At 39.6% G+C, this 10,772-nt stretch overlaps 1 pseudogene; it reads left to right on the top strand.

Moving 5' to 3' along the window:
- The first annotated feature begins 5,271 nt into the window (after nucleotides 1-5,271).
- Nucleotides 5,272-5,509, top strand: LOC116597896 (annotated as a pseudogene).
- The last annotated feature ends 5,263 nt before the right edge of the window (nucleotides 5,510-10,772 follow it).

Here is a 10,772-nt window from a genome sequence, read left to right on the forward strand (position 1 = left end):
TAGTAATAGGTCTATCTAGGCACCGGTTGTGTACCAAAACTTCCTTTCTACAATTGTACTGCAGAACACAACCACAAAATAAAGAATTTGGATAAGCAGGCTGTATATCATCTCACCAATTTCAAAAAGAAGCAACTAAATTTTAGCAAGAAAAAAATCGTCCAATGACATGAATGAAATCTATATAGCATAACCAGAATTATAAATTGCCAGCTCTGTGATTATAATGGAGATACAGCCATACCACCTTCCAAAGAATCAGAAAATCATGACAACCGTTACCCAACCATTCAACTCAAACCATATGTGACTTCTTCTTAAGCAATATCCAAAAATCTAGTTTCCAAATCCAGTCAGTGAAAGGCATGGGGTAACCCTGTGGCTCTTTAGGTGATGACTATGAATGTGCTCCAGAGTCTCCCAACTTTCAGGCCATATCTGTGCACCTTGGCCATTGTTATAACTCAAGGTTTTTCCTACTCGCCTATCACTGAGCCAAATTTCCATATGGCAGGATGCGAGGACTCACCTGGTCATCTCCCTATAAACAGGTCTACTGTGCTGTGCTGCCCTTTGATTCCTGGGTTTTCTTTCGAATGCATGTGCACTCAGTTTAGTAGATGAGATCATTATTCCTTTTTCCCTTTTCCTGATGGATGACAAACTATTGCAACAAAAACTGAGCAGTCCCTCCATGTTATTTCTGGCTTTACCAGTGACCTGCTCTGTAACTTTTCCCAAGTCACTCCCTCCTTCTACGGACAGGGTCCTTCAGTGGTAAACTGGAGGTTGTTAGTTTCAGCAGATCATATTCAGGTCAAACTAAAATCTGCACAGGAAAGTTCCTATAGACAAGGAAAAGTATTATCAGTACTGTTGTTGTTTGACCAATACAGCTGCAGAACTTAAAGATTTAAGGTCTCCCCATGGATTTCACTGTGGCCTCCAGAATCTGAGATTTAATTTTAAAAGAATTAAATTTCCAGTCTGCTTTCCAGGGGTAACTGTGAGAACGTATGCTGACAGACTGTTGTCTTCAGAGGCAAAATCCAGACACACTAAGACAATGCCACAGCTTGAACAGGGGTGACCCTTTCCCATTCATCTTAATGGAGTGTTAAACTTGAAGCCTAATTAGGTCCACTTAAATGCCAACATTATTATACTTTTCTCTGCTTATCTTCATACCAGAAACAATCAACTAATGCACTCATTTAATCTGAGTGCGTGCAACGATCACATCCAGACACCCTGTCATTTTGATAGTCTCCTCTGCAGTCATAAAAGTACAAGTTTTAAACTTCCACTTGGTTGTTTTTAATTATCCACATAATTAGATTACTTTCTATTACCTTGAAATTTTAGAGGTGAGACTGTATACACATATATATAACATTCGTAAGGCAGTGGAGCCTGATGGCTATTCCCATAATGAGAAGCTGGTATCAAACTTGCTCCCAGGATAACAAACTAAGATGTGTTAAATGAAAGATTCCATTCCTGCCCTTCAGAGAAGGCTCACAGTTTATCCTTCGTATATGCGCCTAAGCTTTCAACATTCCCCTTCTGATTCATCATTGCTGTGTGGACTCTATTTTAATGTTGAATCCTGTGACCAACCTTGGAAGAAATAGAATTAAAAAATACATAAATCCATGCTTGCCTATTTTGTAACTAGGAGGATCCAGATCTAGGCCCTTAATTCAAAGTCCCTAACTACCTTATAAAATATCTCGTAAAAGTATATTTATTTACTCATGGCTATAAGGAGATTAGTCTGTTTTTCTTTAATGGTCTCTGGGCCAAGATGGCATATAAGAAAAATTTTTGGAAGTTTGTCACACAGGCTTAGGGATAAAGACATCAGTGCATGTCTTCAAAATAGGACAAATTCTCACCCCTCTGCCTACACACCTCCCACTTAGGCCAGACCCCATGTGCCTCAGCATCTGAATGTCAAAGAATATGAGGCTTAGAGGGACGTTTCCCAAAGGTGTCTGTAACAGACATTGCTAGTGCTCTCTTTGGTTTTCCAACCATTCCTAGATACACAGAAAACTAAGTTCCTTAGCCCCTTTTGCAGTTGAGTGGGACTATGACTAATGCTGGCCAGTGGACTGGGACAAGGAGGCCACTTCGGGGAGGAAGTACTTAAGAGCCAATGCATAATCCCTAATGTTCTCTTTCACTGCTTAGACAAACCCTAAAGCCTCATGTCGAGAGAAAAGTGTCATGAGGTAGAAACAGCCCAGAATGTTTGGTTTCCAACTGGAGGACCCCTAGAGAGATGCCTGGGCCAGCAGAAGATCTGCATCACTGAAAATAACACTAAGATTTTGGTTAACCATTGAGATTGTAGTGTTGCTTGTTGCTACAATATTACCTAGCCTATCTGGTCTAAAACAATGTGTCAGAATTAATTTCCAAGCCAAATCTCCCTAGGTGGACTCCCACATGTAACTGTCATCTCTGCCTCCTTCTAGCGTACAAACAAAGGTTCAAGAATCATTCTGGACAGTCCAGCAAACTCCAGTTTCCTTCTTCACTTTTGATTCCCTCATCTTTTGTACTTTGATCTTGAAAGATGTGAATCAAGTCACATCACTGGCTGCTTTTTTCCATCAAGAAAGAAAGATGAGAGAAGATTGTCACTCTCAATGCTCAGAGCATTTTCTAGAAATAGAGAATTGGCATCCAAAACCAGGCCAGAGTCAGAGAGGGCTGGGTAAAAAGCTCTTAGGTAAAACCTTAAAATTCAAGTTTACATTATCCAAATAGACACCGGTACAAATGCCATTGGCTAACTACAGAAATGGGGCACAATCCAGAGAGCCATTGCAGAGGACTGGAAGGACAAAAGATGTACATAATCTTTAAAAGGGGTCTTAATTGGGGCACCTTGGTGGCTCAGTGGGTTAAGCCTCTGCCTTCAGCTCAGGTCGTGATCCCAGGGTCCTGGGATCGAGCCTCACATCGGGCTCTCTGCTCAGCAGGGAGCCTGCTTCCTCCTCTCTCTCTGCCTGCCTCTCTGACAACTTGTGATCTCTGTCTGTCAAATAAATAAGTAAAATCTTTTTTAAAAAGGGGGGGCTTAGTTAATAAAAATACCAACTTACCAACTTATATCTGAATTGAGCTAAGTGTAGGCTTCTCAACTTTGTAGGGCTCAGCTCCTTCCTGACCCTCTCTTCTATCTACACACTCTGATTAGTGAACTCATCCATTCATTCGCTGGATCATGAGCTAACGAATCCAACATCTTGATCCCTAGCCATGATCATCCCCCAGAAATCCAAATTTGCATAACCAATCATTACTTGAGATCCTCATTTGTATGCCAAATAAAACTTTCAAAATTCACACACATGAAAGAGAAAGTATGAGTCCCTCTTCCCAATCCCAACTGACTTCTGCCCCAGGAATCTCCATCTCTGTAAGTAGCACTCATCTCCCTAGAGACTGAAACAATATTCAAGCACAGGGCTTCCCAAACTCTAATGAATATGTGAATCACCTGGTGGTCTTCTAATTCAGTAGGTCTGAGTTAGAGCAGATAATTCTGCATTTATAACAAGTTTCAAATGATATGATGCTGCTGGTCCTCAAATCACATTATTGAATAGCAAGGACCTTGGAGATAATTCTTGGTGCCTCTGTTTCCCTAATGCACATTCTCTACACATATTCAAACGATTGGTAAGGCCTAATCAACCACATTTTTCCAGAATCTATTTTCCAACTCACAACACCTAGTCAGTACCACCATCACCTTTCCCCTGTACTACTGACATAGATGCCCATCTAGTCATCTGTTTCTACTTTGTCCCCCACTCTGTGGGGTGTTTTGTCCACTGCAGCAGCAAGATACCAATCACAACAGATGACTACTAGCCAAAAGTTTTGTCTTTCACACCTACACTTAAATCCCATTAATGACTTTAGAGTGGCCCCTGCCTGTCCTTCAGCCTCATCTGGCATCATTCATGCTCCATCCCAGGATGATCAAGCCACACCAATCTTTCATTCCTTAAATTTGCCCCTCAGTCCCACCTTGAGGCATTTACACCAGCTGCTCCCTCTGCCCTTGATCTTTCACATGGCTGGCTCCTTCTTGTCATTCAAATCACAGCTTAAATGTCATCCAGAATGACCTTCCTGAGCACCCAATACGAAATAGCCACTCTGTAACCTGTCTTTTGGTATCAAATCACTGTTTTATTTCTCTGCACTTTACTTATGCTACGGGATATTTTTCTGGATTATTTATTTGCTCATGTTCTGTCTCTCTCCCTCCCTCCCTACCTCACTCTCAATCATCACTTGCTCTCCCCTTCTGTCTTCTTCTCTCCATCTCTTCCCACCCACACTGAGAGGGAAGCACCACGAGAGTAGAAACTATGCCCGATCTCGTCATGAGCCCTGCATCTAGGTCAATTCCTAGAATGTAGTAGGTACTCAACCACAACTTGATGTATGATGACATGAGTAAATGATTAAAGGAAAAGTTCTAGAGGCTACTGCAGAGTGAGAGGGGACATGCAAGTGCCTGGCATACAGACCTTCCACCTTGTCCTACAGGATCCTTCTTAATTTCTTATCTGAGTCCATCCAATTCCACATGGTATATTTACAAGTGAAGACCATCATCTGGGGGGTCGGTTGTCATCACTTTTGTCATCAGAGAACCTTGTGTTTCATCGTTTCTGCCACAAGTAGTAGAATTCAGCTTATTTCAAAATAAGCCAGCCAGGCTCTTAAAGAGAGCAGTCCCTCTGAGCATGGACTTCATTTCCATGACTCTCCACTGGTCACTTTCACCCAAGAACTTTAACTTCCCACCCATCTATTATTTGAAGGGTTGGGGATTGAGGGTTGGGCTGGAGCTTACTCATAGAGATTTGAATATGCAGTTTGATAGGATTATTATAAAATACACACATGGAAACAAGGAGATTCTAATGGATTACAAAGTGTAGTCCCCCAACTGGTGCTATCTACGTCACCTGGGAGCTTGTTAAAAATGCAAATTCCCAGGCCCTGCCCCTGGCCTTCTGAACAGAAACGCTGGGGATAGGCCCAAGTCATCTCTGCTTTCAAGGTTCTCCAGATGATTCTGATGCCTGCTACAATTTGAGAGCTACCGACTCAAACCATTCGCACATACCACCATGACTTTCCATTGCTCAGGAAACACTCAAGAATACTTAGTCTATTCTTTGTTTCTTGAAGCTTATGGTGCCAGACTCGTGCTATTTTGTGCCCCTCTAAGCCATGCCTCATAGAATTGATAAAATCAAGCACTCTCTGCTCACAGCTACGTGAAAGGATGCCAAATATGCTGAGATCAAATATATATATATATATAAATATATATATATAAAAGAATAAGGTGAAGTCTAAAGTTCAGTGCAGCAGATACCCTTTATATCTTGTCATCACAGACAAAGAGAAGGCAGAATAACTGAAGCAGCCCCTGCCCCCTCAGTTTGGTGGGAAGGAGCTAAAATGAACCTGGCACTCTGATTTCAATTGTATTAAAATTTTAGAAATTCATAAAAAATACTTAGTCTAGGCATTAAACAATATCCCAAAGAGTGACTCAGACCTGCACAAATTGAGTCTTAGCAAGCAGATATTCTGGAATGTTTGACTAACTGTAGTTTATCCAAGAAACCGGACTCAACCAAACTCCTTCACTCAACTTCTTTTTACCTTCTTTATCATTCTCTGTTGTTCCCTCCAATGTAGCTAACAGCACTCCAGTGAGACAGCTGGTTCTTGGCATCTGAGGAAAGAAATGACACCTGATTCTTTAACTCTGCTGGGCAACTGTCTTATAAATACACACAAACACACACACACACAGCACCTATTCAGTTGCTAAAAGAAATTCCAAGTGTGCAGTCATAGCTGAACTATATGTCAGTCACCCAGTTGCTCAATGAACCAAATCTCAGCAACCTCGACATGTATTCAATTCAGGCACATGTGATATTCTTAGCTTCACAACCACAACATCTACCTGCTTTCAGTTTTGATCCTAGAAATATTTCTGTGTCAGCCATCACCAGTTTCAAGATGAGAACTTATATAAGTTAGTGGTGAGGGAATTTGCTTAGAAAAAGAGTGGGGGAGGGCTAGTACTTGGGTGCACTGATTCCCAGTGTTGGTGGCTAAAATCCATGGAATCACTGTGGATCCATATTTTATTAAAACAAAAGCAGATATTATAGATCATTTTGTAGGTCATGGTTTGCATGAATTGCTCTAGTCACATGTGGAGACAAAGACCTTTTCTCTACTACCCACCTCCTGTATATTTGTTGATTCCTATTAAATTTCCCAGTTGTCAAAAAGAAAAAACAGTAGTATTATGACTAGAGTCATAAATTAAGGGTGATATTATCACAGAAGACTGAGATGAAGAATATAGAAGACACTCCAAGAAATATAAAAAAAAAAAAAAAACACTTAGTCATCACTTGGTTATATATGGGGATTGTGCATATAAGAAAAACATTAGTGAGGGGCACCTGGGTGGCTCAGTCAATTAAGCATGAGACTCTTGATTTCAGCTCAGGCCATGATCCCCGGGTCATGGCATCCACCCTGTGTGGGGTTCCATATTCAACAGGGAATCTGCTTGAGACTCTCTCTCCCCCTTTCCTTCTCTCCTCCCCTGACTGCTTTCTCTCTGTCCACCCCTCTCCCCACTCCCCACCCTGCTTGCTAAGGTGAGTAAATAAATCTTAAAAAAAAGAAAAAAGAAAAATTTAGAGAGAAATTAAAACAATGTTGGAAAGGTATTACTTAGATTACCCTAACATATTCTAAAATGTCATTCATTCTTATGTGAATTTTGTCTTCTGACCAATCAGATAAGACTCCTTATATTACAAAAAAAAAAAAAGAAAGAAACTCACAGAAATATTGATCTTATTCATCAATATCAATATTATGAAAAAATTCTACTTTGATTTAAATATTGTCATAATTGTAATACTATTTCACAATTACATCAGACATGATTACTGAGGCCTTCATATGCTTATAGTACATTGTTAATTTTAATAATTATTATGAACTTATGAGGAGAACAGAACAAAGATTATTCTCCCTGTTCAAAATATCAACATGTGAGTCAGAGATGTTAAATTTAATCAAGACCACATAACTAAGCCACATAGAGCTGAAGTGAATACCAGATCTAACACTTTTTCTTTTATGTAACACAAACTTGACTGCTATCCCCAGATATCCTACAGGGTGGTAGAAGAAATCTTTCTTCAGTAATTTAATGTTGCTTTACTCTATCCTTATTATGGGCTTTTTTTTTTTTTTAAGTCATAATGACAAATGTTGTTTTAAACAGTATATTCACTGACTGATATGAGAACTCACCTTCTGAAGACCCAGGCCCATTCCACACTTAGCAATGTTTCTTATCATGCTAATGTAAAATGTTGTGGGTAGCAACAGCAGGGAGGAAAGAGAAACATTCATCACATGAAGAAATGGCACATATTGATTTTTCTTGCCATTTTATGAGACAGGTAATACAATTTCATTGCCTATTCAATATGAAAATTGGACTTAATGGAGTTATGGTTTATGATTTGGCCATTGTGTCATACTTCTCTTCCAACAATCTCCTCTCCATCTCAGACTCTAACCCACAACACCAGGCAACCAGATAGCTAGGTCTACCCATTTAGGACCAAATGCCATTGGTTCTGCTGAACCTGAAACACAGCATATCAAAGAAATGATAAATAGACACCAGTCTCTACAAGGTATTCACCTCAAGTAACCATGCCTGGAGAGCACTGGAGTGCATGCCTACAAGGGTTGTCCCTTCGTAGCACAAAAGAAAGGGCCACACTGCCCCAGAAAAAATGGCTAGCAATGTGAAGGTCATGGTAATTTAGGAATTTATTAGTTGTGGCAGGGTTTGTTCCAGAAAAGGCATAGTCTTAAAAGGCAGAAGGTGTTAGGTTTGTGCTTCACTTTTTGGCTTTTTTCCGTGAAACCAGTTGCTAGTGTTGGGAGACAGTTTTCTGTAGGTCTCTCATTTTCTGTATATCTTGCAAACAGAAACACTGACTTCTTTTATCCCATATTATCTGTGCAAGGATATTTGTGTAGTGGGTACTCATGGAAGATAGAGATGTTATCCCCAGCCCAGGTAATGGACCAGCAAGCTTATTTCCCAGTATAAAACTTACAGATTCTCCAAGTGCCGGATCCCCCCCCCCATAACACAATTTAACTGTACCTGTGGGGGTCACCTCCCTTAGTATCACTCAGTAAGAAGGGAGCAAATATGCTGATGTTTACGCTGTTTGCTGAGTTGTAAGTAATAAAGTCCTTCTTTGTCTCTGATCGAAATCTCTCTTGCTGACTTGGCCTTAAAATGCCCAGGTAAAAATAATGGATATAAGAGTTATGGTCTTTTATATTCAGTTTGTCTTAGGTGAGTTTGCTAAATTACAGGTTTGTGGTGTTAGTCACACTTCCCTGCTACAGAAATTAGTACTGTCTTTTACTGTTGGTCTTTGGTATTCTTGGCCTAAAAAAGGAAAAAAATTAAAGAGAAAGTATTTATGGCAAAACTTTTATTCAATACTAAAAAATAAAAAATACTAAGAAATAATTTACATGTTTGCCTGCGAGGACAAATCAGGTTAAAATAAATTTCGATTTACAATAGCCAAATTACAGAAAGGGCCCAAATGTCCATCAACTGATGAATGGATAAAGAAGATAAAGACAATGGAATATTATTCAGCCATGAAAAAGAATGAAATTATGCCATTTGCAACAATGTGGATGGAGCTTATGAGTATAATACTAAGTGAAATAAGTCAGTCAGAGAAAGAAAATACCATATGATCTCACTCATATATGGAATTTAAGAAACAAAACATGAACATAGGGAAAAAAAGAGTCAAACCAAGAAACAGACTCTTAACTATATAGAACAATACTGAGGTTTGCTGGATGGGAGGTGGGTGGGGGAATGGGTTAAATAGATAATGGAGAACACTTGTTCTGATGAGCACCAGGTGTTGTATGTAAGTGATGAATCACTAAATTCTACACCTGAATCTCATATTACACTGTATGTTAACTAGCTGTAATTTAAATAAAAACTTGGAAAAAATAAATTTCATACGTAAGTTACTCTGACAGACCTTGACCTCCTATAAAGCACATGCACGCGCACACACACACACACATTTCTAGAAGCTCCCAAGGGATCTCTTTTTTTGTACTCCATTACTTTGATGTCTACCAGGCTCTGCCTTATTCTGTCTCTGACTTATGATTCTTGCCACACTGTTTAGCTCCCCCAGCTCTCTCCTGATTCAAGACAGTAGTTTTCGCTAGAGTTGCCCTTTATTCCACAAGACACAACAATCCCCATCAGTATCCACAATTCAAGAGCCAGTTGCTAGGGGCCAAGTTCCCTAGGATGATCTCATACCACAGCGAACATGGCTGCTTCTTATCCTATACCCTAAGTGGCATAGTCCTTTATGCTGTGAGGTCTGTAAGGGAGAATGGTCTTCCCCTTCTGTGGTATGCTCAGTGCTAACTCAGTGTCACTTGGGCAGGAGAAGTCTTTCTAGACATATTCAAGACTGGGTTTAAATAGTAACCACAACGTAAGATCTTTCTTCTCATCTTCAGAGGCTTTTGGGTCAAGCTCATCATTCATACAGCCTTCTGTTCTCTCACAGGATTTTGTCTGTCTCACATATCTTGGACCCTCTTTACAAATACTTTTGCGGAGCCAATTTTCCAATGGACCATACATGTCTGGACCCCCGTGGGGGTCCATCTGCGTGGATCATTTCTTCACCTTCTTCAAGTTTGGCTCAAGAGTCATCTGGTTAGGGAGACCTTTCCTAACTACCCATTTAAAAATGTTAACATCTACTCCCCCTCAAGCTATCCCCTTCCCTCCCTTATTTCACTAATTACTTCCAAATGTATTATAAGATGGATTTCTTGTGTTATTATTGTCTTTTCCTATAGGAATATAAGTTCCAAGAGGGCAAGAGTTTTTAATCTCTTTAGCTCACTGATATGCTTAGAATGGGGCCCAGCACCTAGTTGGTCCTCAATAAATATTTAAAGAATGAATGACTGAATCCTAGAAGCAGGCCACACATGTGATATACTCTTCTCACATAAATTCCATTGGCCATATTTCCACTCAACTAACATCCAATTAGATTTTGGCTGAAAAGTTGGTTGTGAATAGTGATACAAAGAAGATATGCCCCACAGGAAGGACCAAGTAGTTGAATAAATAATGATGATCCAGTCTCTTCTTCTGGTTGTCTTTGCCCTTTGAAATGAGGACAGAAAATACAAAAACCTTTAAGCCTGCCCCTTTTGTTCTTTGTAATGATTAGCCATTTTTAAGTCCATACAGTTCTTATAGCCAACAATATAACTATTTTAATCCCTTTCTTTTTCTGTTGCCACTTAAAATTCCCTCAGAAATGAATTATAACTATTGAAACTTTAATGTAATTCGAGATATGCAGTTAAATGTCATAATGAGCAAGGACAGATTTTGTCTGTGTGTTAACCATGGGGGAAATTAGTGAGAATTTGCCCATTTATTATGTAGAAGTAACAGATCAAAATGCAAAAGAAAGTCTTGATTTGGGTTTCACAAATCTATGAAGCAATACTGATGGGCAGGTAGATTGCTACAATTTTTCAGAAAAGCATTTGGAATACTTCAAATTCTTTTA

This window comes from Mustela erminea, chromosome 8 (genome assembly GCF_009829155.1).
Source record: "Mustela erminea isolate mMusErm1 chromosome 8, mMusErm1.Pri, whole genome shotgun sequence".
Lineage (NCBI taxonomy): Eukaryota > Metazoa > Chordata > Mammalia > Carnivora > Mustelidae > Mustela > Mustela erminea.